Source organism: Tamandua tetradactyla, chromosome 5, assembly GCF_023851605.1.
Source record: "Tamandua tetradactyla isolate mTamTet1 chromosome 5, mTamTet1.pri, whole genome shotgun sequence".
NCBI lineage: Eukaryota > Metazoa > Chordata > Mammalia > Pilosa > Myrmecophagidae > Tamandua > Tamandua tetradactyla.
In genome coordinates this window covers 91029897-91055181 of record NC_135331.1, presented here as the reverse complement: position 1 = coordinate 91055181, position 25285 = coordinate 91029897, and the positions used below count along the sequence as shown (strand labels likewise).

General features: G+C 37.9%; 1 protein-coding gene and 1 non-coding gene across 3 annotated transcripts in view; one reads left to right on the top strand and one right to left on the bottom strand.

The window, feature by feature from the left end:
• BLTP3A (bridge-like lipid transfer protein family member 3A) overlaps nucleotides 1–25285 on the bottom strand; it is a 144539-nt gene that overhangs the window by 114206 nt on the left and 5048 nt on the right. The gene's annotated exons all lie outside the window — the stretch shown is intronic.
• Nucleotides 12370–12440, top strand: TRNAG-ACC (transfer RNA glycine (anticodon ACC)). Its single transcript has one exon. It is a non-coding gene; the product is annotated as a tRNA-Gly (tRNA).

Sequence of the window (25285 nt, the reverse complement as noted above, 5' to 3'; positions counted from 1 at the left end):
TATGCTAATAAACTAGACAATGTAGATGAAATGGACAACCAACACTGACACGAGAAGAAACAGACAACTTCAACAAAAATCACAACTAAAGAGATTGAATCAGTCATCAAGAAGCTCCAAAAAAGAAAACCCAGAACCAGATGGCTTCACATGTGAATTCTAACAAGGATTCAAGAAAGAATTAGTACTAATCCTGCTCAAATTCTTCAAAATATTGTAGGAGAGAGAAAGATATATAACTCATTCTATGAAGTGAACATCACCCTAATACCAAAGCCAAAGATACTATAAGAAATGAAAATTATAGACCAATCTCTTTAATGAATATAGATGCAAAAAAAATACTCAACAAAATACTTATAAATTGAATTTAACAGCACCTTAAAATAATTATACATCATGACCAAGTGGTATTTATTCCAGGTATACAAGGGTGGTTCAACACAAGAAAATCAATTAATATAATACAGCACATCAATAAATCAAAGCAGAAAACCACATGATCATCTCAATTGATGCAGAAAAGGCATTTGACAAAATTCAACAGCCTTTTTTGATGAAAACAGCTTAAGGACAGGAGTAGAAGGGAATATATGAAAAACCCACAGCTAACATCATACTCAGTGGGGAAAGACTGAAAGTTTTCCCTCTAAGATCAGGGACAAGACAAAGATACCCACTATCACCATGGTTATTCAACGTCGCACTGGAGCAATTGGACAAGAAGAAAAGATAAAAGGCATCCAAATTGGAAAGGAAGAAGTAAACATTTCACTGTCTGCAGATGACATGATGCTATATGTCAAAAATCCTGAAAAATCTACAGCAAAGCTTCTAGAACTAATAAATGTGTACAGCAAAGTGGAAGGGTGTAGATTCAACACCCAAAAATCAGTAGTGGTTTTATACACTAGTAATGAACAATCTGAGGAAGAAATCAAGAAAAAAATCCATTTACAATAGGAACCAAAAGAATAAAATATTTAGGAATAAATTTAACCAAGACAACGAAAGATGTATACACAGAAAACTACAAGAAATTGCTAAAAGAAATTAAAGAACACATAAATAAATGGAAGGACATACCATGTTCACAGATTGGACAACTAAATATAATTAATATGTCAGATATCTCCAAATTGATTTATAGATTCAATGCAATATCAATTAAAATCCCAACAACTTCTTTTGCAGAAACAGAAAAGCCAATAACCAAATTTATTTGGAAGGGGAGGGTGCCCCAAATAGCTAACAATATCTTTAGAAAGGAGAAAGAAGTGGGACGTCTCAAATCACCTGACTTTAAAGCATATTACAAAGCTACAGTGGTCTAAACAGCATGGTACTGGCATAAAGTTAGATATACTGACCAACTGAATTGAATTGAGTGTTCAGAAATAGACCCTCTCATCTATGGATCTTTGATAAGGCACTCAAGCTAACTCAACTGGGACAGAGCAACCTCTTCAATAAATGATGTTTGGAACATTGGATATCCATATGTAAAAGAATGAAAGGGACCCATATCTCACATCTTGTATTAGTTAGGGTTCTCTAGAGTAACAGAATCAACAGGGAATACTTGCAAATATAAAATTTATAAAAGTGTATCACATGACCATGGGAATACACAGTCCAAAATCTGCAGGGCAGGCTGTGAAGCCAACAACTCCGATGGAGGGTCTGGATGAACTCCACAGGAGAGGCTCACCAGCCGAAGCAGGAATGGAACCTGTCTCCTCTGAATCCTCCTTAAAAGGCTTCCCGTGATTAGATTAAGCATCACTCATTGTAGAAGACACTCCCCTTTGGCTGAATACAAATGGAATCAGCTGTGGATGCAGCCGACGTGCTCATGATCTAATTCTATGAAATGTCCTCATTGCAACAGCCAGGCCAGCACTTGCCCAACCAGATAAACAGATACCACAACTTGGCCAATTGATACATGTCCCTGACCATGACATATCTTATACAAAAATGAACTCAAAATGGACCAACAGCCTAACATTACAGTTAATGAATAAAACTTTTAGAAGGAAATGGAAGGACGCATCTTAATAGATCTTATGATAGGAAGTGGTTTCCTAGATCTTATACCCAAAATACAAGTAATGAGAAAAGAAATACAAGCAATGAGTGTCTGAAAATTAAACACTTTTGCCATATCAAAGGACTTTGTTGGGAAAATAAGCAGGCAGCTAATGCAATGGGAGACAATAGTCAGTAACCAGAGATCAGATAAGGGTTTAATATCTAGAATATATAAAGAGATTATACAACTAAACAACAAAAAGAGAAAGAACTCAATTTAAAAACTGGGCAATACTTCTGGGAACACGGCAGAGTGGGGTGGACTGGATACACCCATGCTCCATGGGACAAGATAGGGGATGGAGAGAGAATAACCAGAATTATAGTGCCTGTGGGTGAGTAATGGAAGAGGGTCTTCAGTGTTTCTTGGGGAGGAGAGAGGTAGGGGGATTGGGATGGGGAGAGCAGAGTGGCTAAATTGGCCATGACCCCTACCTGGGGTGGATGGCACTGCACAAAGAAGTGCAGATACGAGGGAACTGACTGTCCCTCTGCTCCAGCCTACCCTAGCTGCTGTCTGGGAAGGCATTCCCCAATCCACACCAAAGCTGGTGGTGCCTGTGGAGAGTATGGGGATGGACCTGGCTGTTCAGTGCAAAGAGCCAACAACCCTGGTTGCTGGGGGCAGTTGCCCAACTGTGTGTCACAAGTGATCATTCTATCAGGCACAGTGAGTGGCGGATCTGCTGGACGCTGTGGAGAAGCTGCTCCTAAGGTTGCTGTGGTTGGCTCCCCCCACCCCTCATGTTGTGCACCAGAAGCAACACCCCTGCTAGGAACATCATCTTCCCCGCTGGTCGCTGGAGCTGGAGAAGGACAGGCCTGAGGGGAGGAGGAGTCTCAAGATAGCCACCTGCTGTGAAGAAGCAGTAAGTGCAGTCTGGCAAACTCCATATCTGCCTAAGTTTTGTTCTTTTCTTAATATATTTCTTCTAAATATATTTATTGGTAGAATGGTTATCTTTTATTTTATACTATTATTTATATACACCTTATATGTTTATATTTTATTGATTTTTTATTTTTTAAATTTTTATTTTCTCTCCCTTCTGTGGGCACCAGTCTGAGTTCATTCCCAAAATATCTTGGGCTGGCTTTTGACTTTGGGGCCTACTACTTTTTCTTTTCTTTTTTTGGCATGGGCAGGCTCCAGGAATCAAAGCCAGATCTCTGGTGTGACAGGTGAGAATTCTGCCACTGAGCCTCCATTGCACCACCCTGGGGCCTACTACCTTTGAGATGTGTTTTTTCATATTTTTTAAATTTTATTTTTTTAAATTTTTTTTCAGAGCATGGGATGGGAATTGAGCCCAGGTCTTCGGTGTGATGGGTAAACATTCTGCCACTGAACTACCCATGTATCCCTGCCTAGCTTTTAATAGACCCTTAAGTAGAATCCTACCCCCTTACATGAGATCTGGGCCTTGGTTTGGTGGTGAATTACTGACAAAACCAAGTGCAAAAGGAAACCTCCAGCACAAAACCAAGTAAATGCAAAACTTCAGACGAGTGAAGGAAACCAATTTACAAAATAACCTTATTAAGATAATCACTGGCCCGAACATAATAGAAAATCAAAAAGCATGTGAAGATCTAAGCAAAAATAGCCCAGCCAAACAACCAAATCAAAACATCAGAGGGAACATAGAATATGGAACAACTACTCAAAGATATTCATAAAGAAATAAAGAATATCAAAAAGTTACTAGAAGACCATAAAGAATAATTAGAAAGATTAAATACAAAAAATGGCACATCTCATGGAGATGAAAGATAGGGCACAGAATTGAAAGAGTACCAGTAATGGTTATTTAAAGGATAAAAAGAGAGAGAGAGGGAAAAGAATATATAAGTCTGTTCTAGTTTGCTAGCTGCTGGAATGCAATATACCAGAAACGGAATGGCTTTTAACAAGGGGAATTTAATAAGTTGCAAGTTTACAGTTCTAAGGCCTAGAAAATGTCCCGATTAAAACAAGTCTAAAGAAATGTCCAATCAAAGGCAACTAGGGAAAGATACCTTGATTCAAGAAGGCCGATGAAGTTCAGGGTCTCTCTCTCAAGTGAGACGGCACATGGTGAACACAGTCAGGACTTCTCTCTCGGCTGGAAGGGCGCATGGCAAATACGGCATCATCTGCTAGCTTTCTCTCCTGGCTTCCTATTTCGTGAAGCTCCCCGGGAGGCGTTTTCCTTCTTCATCTCCAAAGGTCGCTGGCTGGTGGGCTTCAGCTTCTCGTGGCTATGCCGTTCTGCTCTGCTCTCTCTGAATCTCTCATTCTCCAAAATATTTCCTCTTTTATAGAACTTCAGAAACTAATCAAGACCCACTCAAATGGGTGGAGACATGTCATCCCCTAATCCAGTTTAACAACCACTCTTGACTAAATCACATCATCCAGGGAGATAATCTCATTACAGTTTCAAACATACAGTATTGAATAGAGATTATTCCACCTTTATGAAATGGGATTTATATTAAAACATGGCTTTTCTTAGGGGGCATGCTTCCTTTCAAACCAGCACAAACTCTGACAAACAAAAACTAAATAAGATGGTAGGCTCAAGAACAGCTTTTACAGTAATAGTTTTTTTTTACAGTAATAGCTTTGAACATTAATGGACTAAACTCTCCAATTAAAAAATATAGGAAAAAATATATATATAGGGACTTCCAGGAAGATGGCATAGCAGAGTGGAATGAGTTCACTCCTGCTCCATGAAACAAGATAGGGGGCAGGGAGAAAATGACCAGGACTGCGGGCCCAGGGTGGGAGTACATAAGGAGAGTCTTTAGGCAGTTTGGGGGAGGAGGGCAGCAGGGGGATCCAGCCAGGGAGAGCGGGGTCGGTCGAGTGACCAAGATCCCCACTAGGGTGGGCTAGTGATGCACAGGAAGGTGCGATAGGAGGGAGCTGACTGTCTTCTGCTCCAGCCTGCCCCAGCTGCCAGCTACGGAGACCTTCCCGCATGGGTCTTACTGGACAGCATCGACGGGGAGCCTGGAGGCAGACATAAGAGTCCACCGTGGGGGGCGGGCCTCCAGGTTGGGGGAGCATCACCCAGCTGAGTGCTGGGAATAGCTGGCTCCGAAGGTATGGTGTCTGGCAGACAGGCCAGTGCTGTGGGTTGGCTGAACCTCCAGGCCCTGGTTGGTTCTCCAGTCCCATGGGCAGAGACCAGCTGCTGTGGGCCAGGAGCGGCCCCCCTCAAGCCTATCATGCCGCCCTCAAGCTGCTGTAGCCAGTGTAGGTGGGGCTGAGGGAGGAAGAGTCTTGGGAGCTCTACTTCCTGGCAAGCAGGAGTGAGTGCAGGCAGGCTAACTCCCTATTCACCTAGGTACTTATTTTTATTTATTTTTTCTTTAATATATTTTTCTTTTCCCTCTTTTTAAAATATATTATTCCTATACATTTATTAGTAGTATAATTGGTTTCTTTCAGTATTTTTCTTTTAATTTTATACCTATTTCATATATTTATATTTTTATTTATTTCACATATTATTTCATTTAATTTATTTTTATTATATTTTTTTCCTCTTAAGTTTTCCCTCCCTTAGGTGGGCACCAGTCTAACTTCACTCCCAGTATATTCTGGGAGTGACTCCTTTTGACTCTGAGGTATACTACTATTGAGGTGTATTTTGTCGTTGGTCTTGTTTTTGAGTTTCATATTTTTATTATATTCTTATTTTATTTTATTTTTATTATCTTTTTTCTTTTTCCCCTTTTGGTGAAGTGGCCAGGAGTTGAATCTGGGTCTCCCACATGGTGGGCAGTCATTCTGCACTGAAGTAACCCTGCATCCTGGCCTAGCTTCTAATATACCCTCAAGTTGAATTGTATCCCCTATATGAGACCCAGACCTTGATTTGGGGGAGAATAACCAACAAACCAAGTGCAAAAGGAAATCTTCAGCGAAAACCAAGTAAATACAAAACTTTAGAAGAGTGAAGAAACCAGTTTGCAAAATAACCATACCAAGATAATCAAATGCCCAGAACACAACAGAAAATCACAAAGCATGTGATCATCCAAACAGAAATGGGCCAGCCAAATGACCAAATAAAAATTCCAGAGGGGACACAGAATATGGAACTACTCAAGGATATTTATAAAGAAATAAAGATATCAGGAAGACACTAGAAAAGCATAAAGAAGAATTCAGAAGGTTAAACAGAAAAATGGTAGATCTCACATAAATGAAAGATACAGTAGACCAAATTAGAAATATACTAACAGATTTGAAGAAGCAGAAGGAAGAATTAGTGAACTAGAAGACAGAATAATTTGACTAGAGCAAACAAAATTTGAACAAATGGCAAGAAAGATGGGAAAAAATGCAACTGGATCTTAGGGAAATGATGAACAACAAGAAGCACACAAATGTAAGAATCACTGGGGTCCCAGAAGAACAAAAGACTAAAGGGTTAAGAAAGTTAGTTGAAGATATAATTGGGGAAAACTTCCCAACCCTTATGAAAGACATAAGTATGCAAATCAAAGTGGCCCAACAAACTCCAAGTAGAATAAATTTAAACAGACCTACTCCAAGACACATACTAATCAAATGGTCAGGTGTTGAAGAGAAACAGAAAGTCCTAAAAGCAACATGAGAAAAGCAATCTACTACATACAAAGGAAAACACATAAGACTGATTTCACACTACTCAACAGGCACTGTGGAAGCAAGAAGGCAGTGGTATGATATATTTAAGATCCTGAACGAGAAAGGCTTTCAGCCAAGAATTCTTTATCCAGCTAAGTTATCCTTCAAAATTGGGGGACAGATTAAATCTTCAAAGACAAAGACAGATTGAGAAAACTAATCAACAAGAGACCAGTCCTACAAGAAATACTAAAGGGAGTCTCGTCAGCTGAAAAAAAAGACAGGAGAGAGAGGTCTAGAGGAGAGCACAGAATTGAAGAATATGAGTGATGGTAATTTATAGGAAAAAAAGGGAGAGAAGGAAATTAATATATAGATCTGACAAATAAAACTAAAGGACAAGATGGTAGAGTCAAGACCACTTTTACAATGTATCTGCAAAATCCTCTTGGGGGACTGGGGAGAAAAGAGGAAATATTCAACTCCCCCATTTGGAGAATTTCTGATATTCTCACAAGCAGTGGGGGGACAACCAAATTAATAGGCTGAGTTCTCGGTCTTAGGGTTTGTGCCTATGAAACTTATTCTTGCAATGGATAGGCTAAGCCTACTTAAAATTAGGCCTAAGAGTCACCCCCAGAGAACCTCTTTTGTTGCTTAGATGTGGCCTCTCTCTCTAAGCCAACCCAGCAGGTGAACTCAATGCCCTCCCCACTACATGGGACATGACTTCCAGGGGTGTAAATCTGCCTGGCAACAGGGAAGAGAATTCCCAGGATAAGCTAGGACCTGGTATCATGGAATTGAGAAAGCTTTCATGACCAAAAGGTGGAAGAGAGATGAGATGATAAAAGTTTCAGTGGCTGAGAGATTTCGGAGTTGAGGGGTTATCCTGGAGGTTATTCTTATGCATTATATAGATATTCCTTTTTAGTTTATGAAGCATTGGAGTAGCTAGAAGGAAGTACCTGAAACTGTTGAACTGTGTTCTAGCAGCCTTGATTCTTTTTTCTTTTCTTTTCTAAATATTTTTATTGAGAAATCTTCACACATTATATTCTATACATGGTGTACAATCAATGGCTCACATTGTAAACACACATTGACATGTTGTGAACATTATAGCTTTATACAATCATCTTCAAGAATCAAGGCCAGTAGCCTCAATTGTTGAAGATGACTACATAACTATATAGCTTTTACAATATGACTGTGTGATTGTGAAAACCTTGTGTCCAATGCTCCTTTTACCCAGGGTATGGACAGATGAGTAAAAATTAAGGAAAAATAAATAATAGAGGGGGAAAAGGGGTAAAAAAAAATGGGGTAGATTGAAATACTAGTGGTCGATGAGAGGGAGGGGTAAGGGGTATGGTAGGTATGAGTTTTTTTCTTTTTTCTTTTCATTTCTTTTTCTGGAGTGATGCAAATGTTCTAAAAATAATCATGGTGATGAATACACAACTATGTGATATATTGTAAGCCACTGATTATATACTATGGATGGACTGTATGTATGCGAACATTTCTCAAAAAAATATTAAAAAAAAAAAAAGAACACCTAGGCCTCTAACAGATTCTATAAAAGTTTCATGTACTAAGTTTACTTTCCTGAAACCCAGAGGGACCAGCCTCTCCAAGTTTATCAAATAATTATATACCCTTATCTAGTGTCAACATCCCTTTTCAACATAAAAAAGTCAGAACAGGCATTGCCTAAAGATCCCTATAGATTGGTAGAAGGGTCAAAGGAGGAGGAGTTATAACAAAGGAAATAGGACTTAACAAACGAATATGACTACTGAATCACTATAATGATATTTCTTTTAGCCTCCAGTGTTTTGGAGCAGCTAGAAGAAAAAACCTGAAATAGTACAATGGTAACTCATAAGAAACTCTGAACTCTGTTCTGTAACTACTTGCTGAAATGTACTTCAAAAATTACTGCTTTCCCTTTCTCTTTCTCTCTTTTTTTGTGTGCTGTATGGCAGGGTCACATTTCATTCTTTTTCCATGGGGGTATCCCATTACTGCAGCATCATCTGTTGAACTGCTTGTTTGCTTTTGTTGGTTTCTTTGTTTGGGAAGTGCATGGGCCGGGAATCGAAGCTGGGTCTACTGCATGGCAGGCAAGAATTCTACCACTGAACTAAAATTCTACCCTTGTACCCCCTTTGCTTTCTTTTCTTTGTGTATATTTCACAATAAAAAATGTTCAAAAGACATGGACAGATACTTTTCAGAAGAGAAAATAAAAATGGCTTAAAAACATATGAAAAGATGTTCAACCTCACTAGTTACTAGGGAAATGCAAATCAAAGTCACGATGAGATATACCAGAATGGCCATTATCAAAAAAAGAAAACAAGTTCTGGAGAGGACATGGAGAAAAAGGCACATTTTACACTGCTCGTGGGAATGCAGAATGGTGCAACTGTGCTGGAAGTCAGTTTGACAGATCCTCAGGAAGCTAAGTACAGAAGTGCCATATGATCCCATTAATAGGTATATATCAGGAGGAACTGAGGGTAAGGACAAAATCGGACATTTGCACACCGATGTTTATATTATTCATGACTGCCAAGATACAGAAATAGTCCAAATGTCTACCAATAGACAAGTGGCTAAACAAACTGTGGTATATACATACAATCGAATATTACCCAACTGTAAGGCAGAATAAAGTCATGAAGCATGTAACAATGTGGATGAACCTAAAGACATTATGCTGAGTGAAATTAGCCAGAAACAAAAGAACAAATATTATATGGTCTCACTAATATGAACTAACATTAATGAGAGAACTTTAAAATATAAAATTTATATTTTAGTTGAGAACACAGGTTACTAGGAGACAGAAAGAAGAGAGTGATTGGACATTTGATGGTAAAGAAGTACAGAATGTTCAATGGGACTGATTGTAAAGATCCAGAAATGAATAGTACAATATTATCTGATGGTAAGCCAATACTTAAGTACACTAAACAAAACTAAGTTTGAAAATGGTTGAGGGAGGAGGGCTGGACATATTTATGACACCAAAAGAAAAGACAGAGGATTAAGACTGGGCCAGTATAATTTAGCGCTGCCTAGAGTGACAATGTTGGTGATTAAATGCACAGACAGAAGAATGTTTTTGCATGAGACAGAATAAATGAATGTCAACAGTATAAGGTGTTGAAAACAGGATGGTGTACGGAGAGGGGTGGAAATAACAGTCAATGCAAATTAAGGTCTACAGTTAACAGTCACGTAATATGCCTCCAACGTAGGCAATATGCCAAATCTAAATGTCAATAAGCGGGTGATATGGGGAAGGGGTATAGGATTCTTTGTGGAAGAACCAGAAATGTCTTCAGATAGACTGTGGTGGTGAAGGCATGGTTATGTGATTATACTGGAAACCACTGATTTTTTTTTACTCAGCTTGGATTGTATGATGTGTGAATAAACTGTTTAAAAAAGAATAGAGAGATAGAAGTGCTGAAGAAAATATGGAGAGATGTATCTAATTACTGTTAGATGGGGAAGCAGAGTGGTACAGCCCCTGTGTGGTGGTTCCACAGTAGGCTGCGGGGGGGGGGGGGGGGTGTTGTCATATGATCCTGCAACCCCGTAGTTAGGTGTACACATGGAGGAACAGAGCGGGAACATGAATAGACACTTGCACACTGATGTTTATGGTGGCAATGTTTGCAATCTGCATTGGATGGAGGTGGCTTAAGGATACATTATCTGAGGAATGGAAGGGGGACTGTGGTATATACATTAAGTGGACTATTGAGCAGCTGTGAAAAGGAATAAGGCTGTGAGGCATGCAACAAAGTGAATGAACCTTGAGGATACTATGTTGAGTGAAATAAGCCAGAAACAGAAAAAAATAACACCTCACTGACATGGACTAACTATAATATTGCATACACTGAGAACTGAATCCACAGGTTATCAAGGGAAGGCTTATTGTAAAGGTTCCTAGATTGTAAACACAGCAGTTTATATCTATTCCAGAATTGTAACTTACTTCTAAATTCTGAGATGCCAAGCTCTTTGTGTATAACCTGGTCATTCCCTGGAACTTCAGGTATTTGTGTCATACTGAGACTCAGAGTTAGAGTTCTGCAGCTATGAAAGTCAGCGTTACCCCGTAAACTGTTAAAAACACTGAAAAAGTGATCAGACTTCAATTATAGATATGAATGAAGCTGATCTGGGTAGGATAAGGTAAATAAGACTAAAGGGCAAAGGATGATATTGACTGTATTTTATAACTTCAGTTTCTATGTGAGACCAAAGGAAGAGATGTTTATTTGGTGTAAAATTTATATTTTAGGTAGCACACTATCTAATTGAACTTGCATGGTCAGCTTATTCAAACGTCATAACATAGAACCTTAAATAGGGAGTGAAATCTTGTTGGTTTGTACAGTTTGGTGGGATGCCCCAATACATCCCAGAGTGATCTAGGCCTAAGATAAAGAAGTATTTGCAATGTCCCCTTGAGGGACTGAGGAAAAAGGAGGATATATTCAACTTCTCCACCTGAGGAAGACCTGATATTCTTGCAAGCGTTCGGGACTGCAAATTTGATGGGCCAGGCCCTTGATCTTGCGACTGGCCCTTAAGAAACTTATTCCTCCAAAGGAGACGTTGAATCTACTTATGATTATGCCTAAGAGTCGCCTCTGGAGAACTTCTTTTGTTGCTCAGATATGGCCTCTCTCTCTAAGCAAACTCCTCAAGTGAACTCACTGCCCTCCCCTCCCTACGTGGGACATGACTCCCAGAGGTGCAAACCTCCCTGACAACAGGGGGCATCACTCCTGGGTATAAGCCTGGCCTTGGCATTATGGGAGTAAGAAAGGCTTCCTGATCAAAAGGGAGAAGAGAAATGAAACTAAAGTTTCAGTGGCTGAGAGATTACAAATAGAGTAGAGAGAACATTCTGGAGGCTATTCTTATGCAATATATAGATATCCCTTCTCAGTGTTTGGCCTATTGGAGTAGCTCAAGGGAACTGCCTGAAACTGTTTAACTGTAATCCAATAGCCTTGATTCTTGAAAATGACTGTACAACTATATAGCTTTTAAGGAGTGACGGCCTGTGTGATTGTGAAAACCTTGTAATTGATACTCCCTTTATCCAGTGTGGCCAGATGAGTAAGAAAAATAAATAAATAAATAATAGGGGGAGATGGGATGATTTGGGTGATCTTTTTTTACTTTTATTCTTCTTTTTTTTGAGTAATGAAAATGTTTAAAAACCATTGTGATGAGAATGCACAGATATATGATACTGTTTACACTTTGGATGCCTATATGGTATGTGAATATATATCTCAGTAAAACTGCATTAAAAAAGAAATGAGCTATCAAGCCATGAAGAGGCATAGAGAAAACATAAATGCATGCTGCAAATGAAAGGAGCCAGTCTAAAATGGTACATATTATATGAATCTAACTACATGACATTTCGAAAAAGGCAAAACTATGGAGAGTAAAACTATCAGTGATAAAAAGATCAGTAGTTGCTAGGGATTGAGGGGGGAGGAAGGCAGGAATGAATAGGTGGAGCACAAGAGATTTTAGGGCACTGGAACTATTCTGGATGATACTGTAATGCCAGACACTGACATTATATACTTGTCAAAACCCATACAATGAGGGGTGCAAGGGTAGTTCAGTGGTAGAATTCTCGCCTACCACGCAGGAGACCCGGGTTCAATTCCCGGTCCATGCAATTCCCAAAAAACAAACAAGCAAAACAAACAATCAAAAAACAAGCAAACAAAAATTCAACAAATGGTGCTGCAATAATGGGATACTTACATGGAAAAATAATGAAATGTGACCCCACCGTAGAGCATACAAAATAAAAAACCAAAAATCATAGAATGGCACAATAAGTGAATTCTAATGTAAATTATAGACATCAGTAAATAATGTATCAAAATTAGTTCATCAGTTGTAATACACTAATGGAAAAAAATCCAAAGACAAAGGGGATTTTGAAAACAGCAAGAGATGCAACTTGTCACATCTAAGGAATCCCTGTTAAAATTAACAATGGATTTCTTATCAGAAACCACAGAGGCCAGAAGACAGTGGATGACACATTTAAAGTCCTTAAAGAAAAAAAATTTTTTTAACTTTTTTTATTGTATAATATAACATATATACAAAATAAAGAAAGAAAAAAGCAATAGTTATCAAAGCACTCTTCAACAAGTAGTTACAGGACAGATCCCAGAGTTTGTCATGGGCTACCATACAATCCTCTCAGATTTTCCCTTCTAGCTACTCCAGAACATTGGCGGATAGAAGGAATAAATATTTTTTTATCATCACAATAGACTTTTTTTTTCTTTTTTGTGAAAAATAACATATATATGAAAAAGCAATAAATTTCAAAGCACAGCACAATTAGTTGTAGAACAGATTTCAGAGTTTGGTATGGATTACAATTCCACAATTTTAGGTTTTTATTTCTAGCTGCTCTAAGATACTGGAGACTAAAAGAAATATCAATATAATGATTCAACCATCAGACTCATTTGCTAAACCCTACCTTCTCTATATAACTCCACCTTCACCTTTGATCTTTCTCTCTCTCTTTAGGGGTATTTGGGCTATGGCCATTCTAACTTTTTTATGTTGGAAGGGGCTGCCAATACCATGGAGTGAGAAGATGGAACTAGCTGATGTTCTGGAGAGGTTGGCCCCTCTAGGTTTCAGGACTTATCTGGTCCAGGGACCCAGCTGGAGGTTGTAGGTTTCTGGAAAGTTACAGTACATGGAACCTTTGTAGAATCTTATAAATTGTCCTAGGTGTTCTTTGGGATTGGCTGGAATGGTTTTGCTTGGGGGTTGGCAAGTTATGATAGGTAGCAATGTCTAACTGAAGCTTGCATAAGAGCTACCTCCAGAGTAGTCTCTCAACTTTATTTGAACTCTCGCAGCCACTGATACCTTATTTGTTACACTTCTTCTCCCCCTTTGTGTCAGGATGGAATTGTTGATCCCATGGTGCCAGGGCCAGACTCATCCCTAGGAGTCATCTCCCACATCATCACAGAGACTTTCACACCTGGATGTCATGTCCCATGGAGGGGGGAGGGCAATCATTTCACTTGCAGAGTTGGGCTTAGAGAGAGTGAGGCCATATCTGAGCAACAAAAGAGGTCCTCCAGAAGTAACTCTTAGGCATACCTATAGGTAGTCTAAGCTTCTCCGCTACCTACATAAGCGTCACAAGAGTAAGGCAAGCGTCACAAGGGGTTGGCAAGTTATGATAGGTAGCAATGTCTAACTGAAGCTTGCATAAGAGCAACCTCCAGAGTAGTCTCTCAACTCTATTTGAACTCTCGCAGTCAATGATACCTTATTTGTTACACTTCTTTTCCCCCTTTTTGTCAGGATGGAATTGTTGATCCCATGGTGCCAGGGCCAGACTCATCCCTAGGAGTCATCTAATATTTAGTCCCTAATATTTGACACAGTATCAGGGGTTTCCCCAGTGGTAAAGTTTAATAGTTCCATATTTTTTTTCCCATCCCTCAAGGGACTTTGCCAATACTTTCTGATTATCTGCGTAATATATTCTAGAATGTATCCAGGCATTACATTAAACTATACAGGATTAAAGGCCCTCATTACTATTCAGGGATCCCTGTGTTTCAATTATTTAAATGAGCTACCCAGACAGTTTGAGTTAGATTATGCATCCATGAATTTTAATTCTGGCAAAATTATCTTTCAAAAATGAAGGAGAAATGACGACATTTACAGATAAACAAAAACTAAAAAGTGCTCATTACTAGAAGACCTGCCCTACAGGAAATGCTAAAGGAAGTCCTTCAAGCTGAACGAATAGGACACCAGACAGTAACTTGTACTGTAGGTACATACTTATTGTGGCTGGGATCTTTCTATGTTTTTTTTTGTTTGTTTTTTTTTTACATGGGCAGGCACCGGGACTCGAACCCGGGTCCTTGGGCATGGCAGGCAAGCACTCTTACCTGCCGAGCCACAGTGGCCCGCCCAGGATCTTTCAATTAGGTTGTTTCCACGGAGATCTAACCCACCCAATTATGGTCTAATCTCATCTAATTAGATTAGATATAATCTGATCTTTTGACTAGATTTTTTTCCATGGAGGTGTGGCCCTGCCCATTCAAGCTCGCTCTTAATTAGTTTACTGGAATCCTCAAAAGAGCTCACAGAAAGAGAGAGAATCCAGAGCCCACACAGAAAGCAGAGAGATGAAACCAGACACAGATATCTGGAGATGCTAAACTAAGAGATGAAATCCAGAGTTTGCCCTGGAGAAGTTAAATGAGGACCCACAAACATTTAGAGAGAAAACAACTGGAATCAGAAGCTGAAAGCAATGAACCAGGAGTAAGGACCAGCAGATCCCAGCTAACACAGCCGTTCCAGATGCCTGAGGTCTTTCTTCAAAGTCAAGATATCCCTCTCTGGACGCCTTAATTTGGACATTTCCATGCCCTTAGAACTGTAAATCGGTAACCTAATAAATCCTCTTATAAAAGCTAATCCATGTTTGGCTTATTGTATTCTGGCAGCTTTAGCAAACCAAAACAGATGGAGATATATAGAAGTAGAGAGTTTGTATACTACTGAACCTAGATTGATACTAGAACTAGATTGTTATTAGTTTAAGATGTTAACAGTAATTATAAAGGTAACCACTAAGAGAATAAATAAAACATATAGAGAAAGGGAAAGAAAGAAGGGAATCAAAATAGTACACAACAAAAAAGCAACTATATACAAAAAAGTTAGTAATGGAGTAAATGAAGAAGAAAAAACTTATAAAACATACAGAAAACAAAATAGCTAAATAGCAAAAGTAAATCTTTTCTTCTAAAGTGAAAAGAAAACTAACAGAATGGTAGAAAATATTTGGAAACCATACATTTCTGAAGGATTTAAAATTATATAAAGAACTCCTACAATTCAACAACAAAAAGACAAGCACCACAATTAACCAATGGGGCAAGGATTTGAATAGATTTTTTTCCAAAGATTTTCAAATGGCCAGTAAGTGTATGAAAATCAATATCATTAGCCATTAGAGGAATGCAAATCAAAACCGCAATGAGATACCACTTCAGAGTCACTCGGATGGCCATTATTTTAAAAACTCCAACACTTGTTTTGGAGTTTTTGGAGGATATAGAAAAATAGAAATGCTTGTGCATTGTTGGTGGATGGCATAATGATGGAGCCACAGTGGAAAACAGTTTGGCAGGTCCTCAGAAAGATAAACATAGAATTACCATATGACCTGGCAATTCCACTTCTAGGTATATACCCAAAAGAAATGAAAGCAAGGACTCAGACAGATTTTGTACACCAATGTTCATTTTAGCATTAGTCACAATAGACAAAATGTAGAAAAGCAACCTAAGTGCCCACCAGTAGATGAATGGATAAACAAAATGTAGTATATCCATACAATGAATATTATTCAATTCTAAAAAGAAGTGAAGTGCTAGTATATGCCACTATATGGATGAACCAAGAAAACAGCATATTAAGTGAAATAAACCAGACACAAAAGGACAAATATTACATGATTCCTTTTATATCAAATACTTAGAATAAGCAAATTCTTAGAGACAGAAAGTAAAATAATGGTTACCAGGGGTGGGGGTCAGGAGGAATGGAGAGGTATTGCTGAATGAGTATATTTTGGTTTGGGATGATGAAAACAATCTGGAAATAGTGGTGAAAGTTACACAGTACTGCAAATATACTCAATGTCAAGGAGTTGTCCACTTAAGGTCGTTAAAATTATTTTCATGCTATGCATATTGTACACAATTAAAAATAAATAAATATAACTTATACTAATAAAAAATAAGGTATCTAACCCTAAAGAGGACTGAGCTCCTCAAGGGTTAGAACTGGGTCATTCAGATCTGTGTCCAGCACAAAGTCTAGGATAAGGAAACTCAATGAATGCTTATCAAATGAATTGATAACACAAAGAAAATAAATGATAATTGCCAACTATGTGGAATAAACTAAGGGGTATATCCAACAATCCACCTACATACTTTCGCAAATTGTAAACTATCTGCAATATGTCTGATTAACAAGACATGTTAAACCAGGTTTAAGAGTGTCATCTCTAAACATGGAAATTAAAGTTCTCTGTGAAGCTAAGTATAACTTCTCTGTGAAGCTGAGGAAGAAGGCACACCTTCCTATTAGAGATAATTAAAAGGTGCAAAGTGCTTTAAAATGATAGAAAGAAAGGTTAGGGCATTCTAAAAGTTCTGTCTAGAAGCTTCTATAATCAAAACTAATATCCAGGAAAATTTAAAAGGATGCTATTTCTCTGAGAACAAAAATTATTTTAAAAATAATGGCAAGGGCGGGCCACGATGGCTCAGCAGGCAGAGGCCCAGGTTCAATTTCTGGTGCCTGTCCATGCAAAAAATAAAAAATAAAAAATAATAGCTAACATTTAATAATTTACTTTATTCCAAGTTCTGTTTTAAGCATTTTGCTATTTATTTTTAATTAATTAAATTCTTTCATTGACTTTATGATATAAAGGACTACTATTATCCCCATTTTATAGATATGGAAACTTAAGCATAGAAAGGTTAAATAACTTGCCTAAGGTTACAGAGCTAGTAACTGACAGAGCTAGGACTCAAAATCAAGCAGTCTGGCTCCAGAACTTGCAGCCTTAAAGTGTCTTTCCACAAAGTCAACACAGGTAGAAAGGTCTGGAGAAGTTGCAGTTGTCTCAGACCCAAGCTAACAGTAAGAGCAACTGAAGGCTGAGAGAACAAAAGAACAAGCTGAGCCCTAACCAGATGGCACAGTACACAAGTCCTCTATGATCTAGCAGCTCTCTATCTTTTCAACCTCATTCCTAGTTGTGCTCCACCTTCAAATCCTACATTCCAGTGAAATAGAACCAGAAACAATCTCCTAAATGCACCTTGTTTCTCAACTCAGGACCACTGCATACACAACTCCTCTGCCTTACATCACCTTTATACCCTCAACTGTCTGTGACCCCAGTTCCACAGATATTTCTCAATGCTTTATTGGGCTTATTGCCTACAAGTAAGTTTTTCTTTACAGGCAGTTAGGCCCCTGAACAGGAACCCTGACATATGTCTTTGAGTCCCTGGTGCCTAGCATACAGTGCAGGTGGTGAATACAAGTTAGCTGAAAGAATTGATGAATGAATGGTCTCAGAAATAGAGTCCTCAAAGGTGGTTCAAAACCTGGGTCCAGTTGAGAGGAAGACTAGACACCCTGAACAACCCGCCCCTGAATCGGAGAATGGCTGAGACACTATCTGCAGCTGTGTATCCAAGCTTCTTGAAACAAATCTTCCTCAGAGAGGTTAAAGAACCTCTTATGTGGCCTCAGAGGACAAAGGACCCACAGCCAACTACATCTGAAAGGAAGGGAGACAGTGAAGGGCCCGCTGAGGCTTAGCAAAAAAAAAAAAATCCTACAATACACTGCCAAGCCTCTATTTTCATATTAACCTCTGTTGAGACATTTTCTCAAACGAAATATGTCTCTGAACTTAAACCTTCTTTCATGCAGGTTTAAAAACACAGCTTTGTCTTAGAAAAGGGAAATTTATGTTTTCAGCATTGCCTAGGAAAGCACCTAGCTTAGACGAGATGACTAGAGACAGCCAGCTTGGATGAATTTGCCCCATCCTGATTTGGATTTTCTGTATATTGGAGCTCCCCAATTTTCAAATGACTCATACATACCACCAACTGCTGCCAGACCCCTACTGCCACTTTTGGAAAAACAAAAACAAACTGAGAACTTTCAGAGCATCTGTGGCTTCAGATGCTGTGAAAGCAAGAGCTGATTCTCTAAGATATAAAGGGAGCTGATTCTCTAAGATATATTCTGAATTAGCTGGTCTTTTTATTTGGTGCAGTCTTGCCCCAAAACATTTTCTTTACTTTTCCCCTTGACTTTGCCAAAGTCATATATCCTTAAAAAAATTGGGAATTCTTGTGAGAAAGTGAAGGTAACAGAAAGCATTTTGAGAGGCAGGAAAGGCCTGCACGGGGTATGGTAGTAGAGTGCTGAAGACAGAATTGCTGCAATGGGAGGTATGAAAAGAGGGGCCTTAGAAGGCAGGAAAGAGAAATAAGGCAGGTAGAGATAGTGTATTAAGGGCAAACTTCAGCTGTTTCAAAATTTGCTCTGTCAGTGGTTCTCAATCCTAACAGAATCAATTTCCTCTTTTTATAACAAATATTTTATAATGCCTCTTTTACTATACTAAAATGATTTTATATAATATAACCTACTTGTATACACAATTTCAAAAAAAGTCTAATATCCAAAGTATAATATAAAAGGAAACTCATTTATAATAAAGTAATTTGCATTTCAGTATGCAAATGCTCCAGCACCACTGCACTAGAAGACAGATAGAATAGTCAGATGCTTACCTTCAAAGAGAATCACTATGAATGTGATACTTACAAATACTGACAGATATAGGGTACACTGGTGACTCTAATACCATGACGGACATTGTCAAGAGTGATAAGATTTTCCAAAATGGTGACAAACCTTTTGGAAAGTTCGAAACAGAATGAGGCACAATCTTCTCTTGGGTAGTTGCAGTCTGGATCAGTCACTGTATTTTAAAACTATGTACTATTTTGTGCTTATATATAAAACAGAGTTAGATTCTAGGCTCAGATCATCTCAGCAGGTCATTCACCTATATAAAAACCTAACAAATATTCACAAATCAAAAGTAATGAGGGAACAGGGCAGTGCAGGAGTCGCTCAGTGGTAGAATTCTCGCCCACCATGCGGGAGACTGGGGTTCAATTCCCCGAGCCTGCCCATGCCAAAAAAAAGAGTGATGAAGAACAATTCTTCTTTATGCATAATTTTCCTCCATTTTGCAGGATATCAGCATCACCGACTCCTGTTGCTGGCTGCACTCTTTGATCACTGTGACTACCGAGAAAAAAAACCCTCACTGAAATCCACTGGTCTCAGGATTTTAGTTCAAGGAAAGGGAAAGAAAATACCCCTCTTCTTTTTCACTTCTTCCTCCTCCTTCAAATGGTTCCCTAACAACCAAGACCCAGAACTCCATTTAGTGAGCTTATATATAATTAACCTACTGTGGTTTTTGTGGGCTAACTTGGGAACCTATTCAACATTTATAATACTATTTCTACTGGATCATAATCTCCAAATTTCAAACTTCGAAGTAAACTTTGGGAACATAACACTTCCCTAAGTCTGTGCCTTACATACACTGATATCTCACTATCAATGTCTTCTCTAATTTTTAAAATGATGGGCTGACAGCCAAGCTACATAACCAATGCATTATAAAGACTGAGCATATATGTAAAAAGATTACTGCTGTAAACAAATAAAGTCAACCTGATAAATACTTTATATCTATTCCTTATTTTTGTGGCAATTAGGTACAAACTGCACAACTTTAAGTTACTAATGTGTATTATTTTTACACCGTAGTTTTCCTCTTAACCATAGACATTGATCAATTCTATTGCTTATAAATAATGGAAATATTCATTGGAATCTAAAATCAACACCAGTACCAAGAACCTGCCCAAAAATAAAAGTTCCCTTAAAGCTACTGGCTGAATTGGATTTCCTTGACCTTCACCCCTCACCCCCCAAACACACACACATACACACTGAGGTCTAAAGTTCCCTGAGTGACAACCATGCACTTATAAATCCACACATCTTCTCCTACACTCACTTCATCCAAACAGTTCTCTAACCCTCTGATTTTCAAAGCTGCCAAGAGACGCAATCCCTGTCATTGTGGAGGATATACTCCAATAAGTATAGAAAATTGAGCTGTGATGAAAAGAATTTTTTTTCCCATGACTAATTCCAAACTCAGATTATTATTCAGCAGATTTCCATTTTAGGTGAGAGTTACTAAATGACCTCTAATATTTTTTTTCATTCTAAAATACAGTGCATGATTCTGTTATCTTCTTAGACTCTGTATAAATAAATACTCTAAGGACCTAATTAAGTGTCTACATTGCCACTATTTCCACCTATGCTGAAATCAAAGTTTCCTCCCTTTGTAGCATGACTTGATATTAAAAGGTGATAAAGATGAACAGCCCTTGGTTGTTTTTCTGTTACAAAATTAATCTCTATCTCTCTTGTTAAAATGTTGAGAAATGAGGGAAGACCTGATATTCTCGCAAGCATTGGGGACTGCCAATTTGATGGGACAAACCTCTTTTGCTGCTCAGATGTGGCCTCTATCTAAGCAAACGGCAGGTAAACCCACTGCCTTCCCCCCCTTACGTGGGACATGACTCCCAGGGGTATAAATCTACCTGGCAACGTAGGACATGACCCCCAGGGATGACCCTAGCTCTGGCATCATGGATCTGAGAAAGCCTTCTTGACCAAAAGGGGGAAAAGAAGTGAAACAAAATAAAGTTTCAGTGGTTAAAAGATTTCAAACAGAGTAGAGAGGTCATTCTGGAGGTTCTTTTTATGTATTATATAGATATCCCTTTTCAGTTTTGGGGGTATTGGAGCAGCTAGAGGGAAATACCTGAAACTGCTGAACTGTAATCCAATAGCCTTGCTGCTTATAGATGATTATAAAACTATAAAGCTTTTAAGGTATGACCACGTGATTACGAAAACTTTGTGACTAACATTCCTTATATCCAGTGTATGGATAGATAATGAAAAAAAAGACAAAAAAAATAATGGGGGAGTGGGGTATGTTTTGGGTATTCTTTTTATGCTTTTACTTTTATTTTTACTTTTATTCTTATTTTTATTTTGAATAATGAAAATGTTCAAAAATCAATTGTGATGAGTGCACAGCTTTATGATGAACTGTGAACCACTGATTGTACAATTTGGATAATTATATGGTATATGAATATATATCTAAATAAAATCGCATTAAAATATTAGGAATAATACTATTTTTTCCTTTGCCCATTTAAAACATGCAGAGAGTTGCAAGGAAAATTAAAATCGTAACATCATACAATCACAGAATAAAGTCTACTAAAAAGTCCTTTTTTTAGGTTTTTCATTTTTACCTGTATAGCTATAAAATTCCCAATTTTATAATAAATTATATGTATACCTAAAAATTCTAGTTACTCCCTAAAAACCCAGTTTACTCCCTGCTTCTGAAATGTTAACTCTTAAAAATACAATATGGTATAGCAAGCTGTATGGCATTTATATTGGTATAATGAAAATATCTTTGAAAAATAGGAAAAAAATGTTAGGAAATGAAATTCCTAAATATATAAAGAGTTACATATTTAGATAAGTTAGGCACAACCTTGAAGATGCTAAAAGTTCTTGTCTTCAGAAACTAATAGTGATCTCTTTCTAGCAACTCTAATAGGTAAAACTAAATAGTAGTACTTGTTTATTAGATATTATGTATCATTTCCAGCCCTCAAAACAACACTGCACATTATTGCCATTTTACAGATGAGGAAACTGAAACTCCAAGAACCTAAAAGTCTTGCTGAACACACACCCTAAAAAATTCACAAGTATCTTTTATTTATTTTTATTTTTTGTTTTTTATTTGCTTTTTAATTTTTTTTATTTTAACATTTTTCCCCCTATTATTTATTTTTATTCCATATGTTCTACTTATCTGTTGACAAGGTAGATAAAAGGAGCATCAGACACAAGGTTTTCACAATCATACAGTCACAGGCATCTTTTAGAATCCAAAGTTCTTTCTGCACATCATTATGTCTTTCAATTTTTCAAAGCAAGCAATTTTCATTATTGGGAACCATACATTAAGCTGCTGTATGTTAGATTTTGTATATTACAGCACTGCTTAAAAATGTATTGCTTTTACACACCACAGGAACCCAGGTCTCCTGCATGACAGGCAAGCATTCTAAACATGCCACTTTTTAAGGCACAAAACTATATTACTATAAAAGGGAAACAACCTTGGAAAATTGTAAAGATTGTAACAGAAAAGCTATATGATTCAAATTCCAGTTTCGCTAGTAAAGATGAAATGCTATGCCAAAAGTGTGCTAAAATTACAGAGCAGGATGAAACTATTTAATGTGCAATGTAGTATGAAAACCACAAATTTAATAAAAACTCAAATGCCTCAAGAAGAATTCCTCTTTTCTCTTGATGTATACAATTGCTATTTTGACAGAAAGCCAAGCATCACATGCACATCATCTAAGAAATCTTACGGGATAACTGGTTACAAATAACACTAATCATTTTCATTATACCTTCCTAATTCAAACATTACTCCAAAAATATCTTATGATTGCAAAGTTTTGACATTTGCTTGATTCTAAAATGTACACATGCATCAGAATTAACAAGTAAAACAGAAAGTAAAAATAAAATGGTCATATGGTTTACGACAAATGAAGTAAAAAAAAAATCTTCACAACATACGCATCAGAGTAGCTAAAAAAATAATACCAAGTGTTGGCAAGAATGTGGAACAACCAGAACTCTCATATACTTCTGGTCAGAATATAAATTGGTACAGCCACTTTGGAAAACTGTTTGGCAATATCTATAAAAAAAAGCTGAACATATAGATGCATATCCCTCAACCCAGAAATTCCACTCTTCTGTATACACCCAACAGAAATGTGTATACTTGTTAACCAAAGGATATATACCAGAATACTCCTAGCAGCACTATTCATAATATACCTAAACTGGGAAACTATTCAAATATCCATCACCAGTAAAATGTATAAATAGAGGTATAGCAACATAATGGAATAGTATATGGCAATGAAAATGAACAGTCTACAACCTGATGCAATAATATGGATTAATCTCACAAACATAACGTTGAGCTGCAAAGTCAGACACGAAAACATACACACTATGTGGTACCATTTAAATAAAGTACCAGATAAAATTAATTATGCTGTTAAAAATAAGGAGAGTGGTCATTACCCTTTGTTGGAGGTAATCACTAGAACGAAGCAAAAAGGGGCTTCTTGGATACTGGTAAATTTCTTTAGCTGGGTGCTGGTGATATAAGTGTGTACAGCTGGTGAAAATTCATCAGGCTGACATTTAGGATATGTGCATCTTTATGTATATTATAAATAAAATGTAAAATAAAAAACCTTTAAAAATGTAAATGAAATTACAGAAAGTATACCACATGTCAAAAATGCTCAAGAGATGTGAGATATTATAGCAGCAGTGTGGGTAAATATCATGGCTTTGAAATTGGAGGGCCTGTATGTTCTAGTCCACCAAAGCTGCAGAATGCAAGACACCAGAGATGGACTGGCTTTTATTAAAAGGGGATTTATTTAGTTAAAAATGAATAGTTCGTCAGAGAACAGGCAGCTAACTTTCGACTGAGGTTCTTTCTTACACAGGAAGGGACAAGGCAATCTCTGCTGGCCTTCTCTCCAGGCCTCTGGGTTCCATCAACTTTCCATGGGGTGATGCATCTCCAAAGGCCTGGGCTGAACTGCAAGTTCTGAGATGAGGTATGCTGAGCTGCTCTCATTTAAGCTTCCAGCCAATTAAATCAAACATCATTCATTGCAGTAGGCACACCTTCTAGCCGACTGCAGACTTAATCAACAACAGATGAGCTCCATATGCCGATGGCTCATGTCCACAGCAACAAAACTAGGCACCTTCACCTGGCCAAGTTGACACCTGAACCTAACTACCATACTGTGTTTAAATCTCAGTTCCATTACTTCCTAGCTATGACTTTGGGCAAGTTATGTAACCTCTCTGTGCCTCATTTCTTCATTTATAAAATGGAGTTAATATCTACCTCATAGTGTTATTATGAAGATTAAATTGTCATAAGATTTACAAGTACTACTAGCAGAGCTGTCTGTTATGAAATATTTATTAAATATAGAATGGAAACAAAGATGTATGACTGAACTATTACTAGAAAATGCACAAAATAATTATTTGGATAGTGGAGGTGATAGGAACGTGTCTAGTGTAAAGGAGTGCGACCCAGCAGTTGAGAAAAGTCCTACAAATCTCTATCTAAAGAGGCCTTGGGCAAACACACAACTTCTCTGAGCCTGGGGCCCTCCCTCAGTTTACACTGGAGGCTGGCCCTGATGAACTCTAGGATTACAGCATTCTTCAGGATGATGACCAATGAGTGGAGGCAAAGATCAGGAACTAAAAGGGCTGAGCTCAACTGTCAGGCTCTCTTATGGTCCAAAAGGAATTCTGGAATCTCCTATGCCTCTGAACGTCACATAATACTCACATTGGAAAATATCTATCATGTCTATCAGTCATGTCTCTATCTCCCAGGTTCACATTTTCTTCCAATGGGTTTCTAAAAGAGCCAGTCAGGTTGTTGTCATCCATACTGTGGTAGTGTCCTTAACTTTTCTGGCCATATTATAATAGCCACTCTTTATTAAAGACCTACTTACAAAACAGGCACTGTAATAAATATTTTATCCTCAATCTTCACAACAAATCTGGTAGGCTGCTCTGCTCATTGGTGGCAGAGCTGCAAGGTCAACTTGCCAT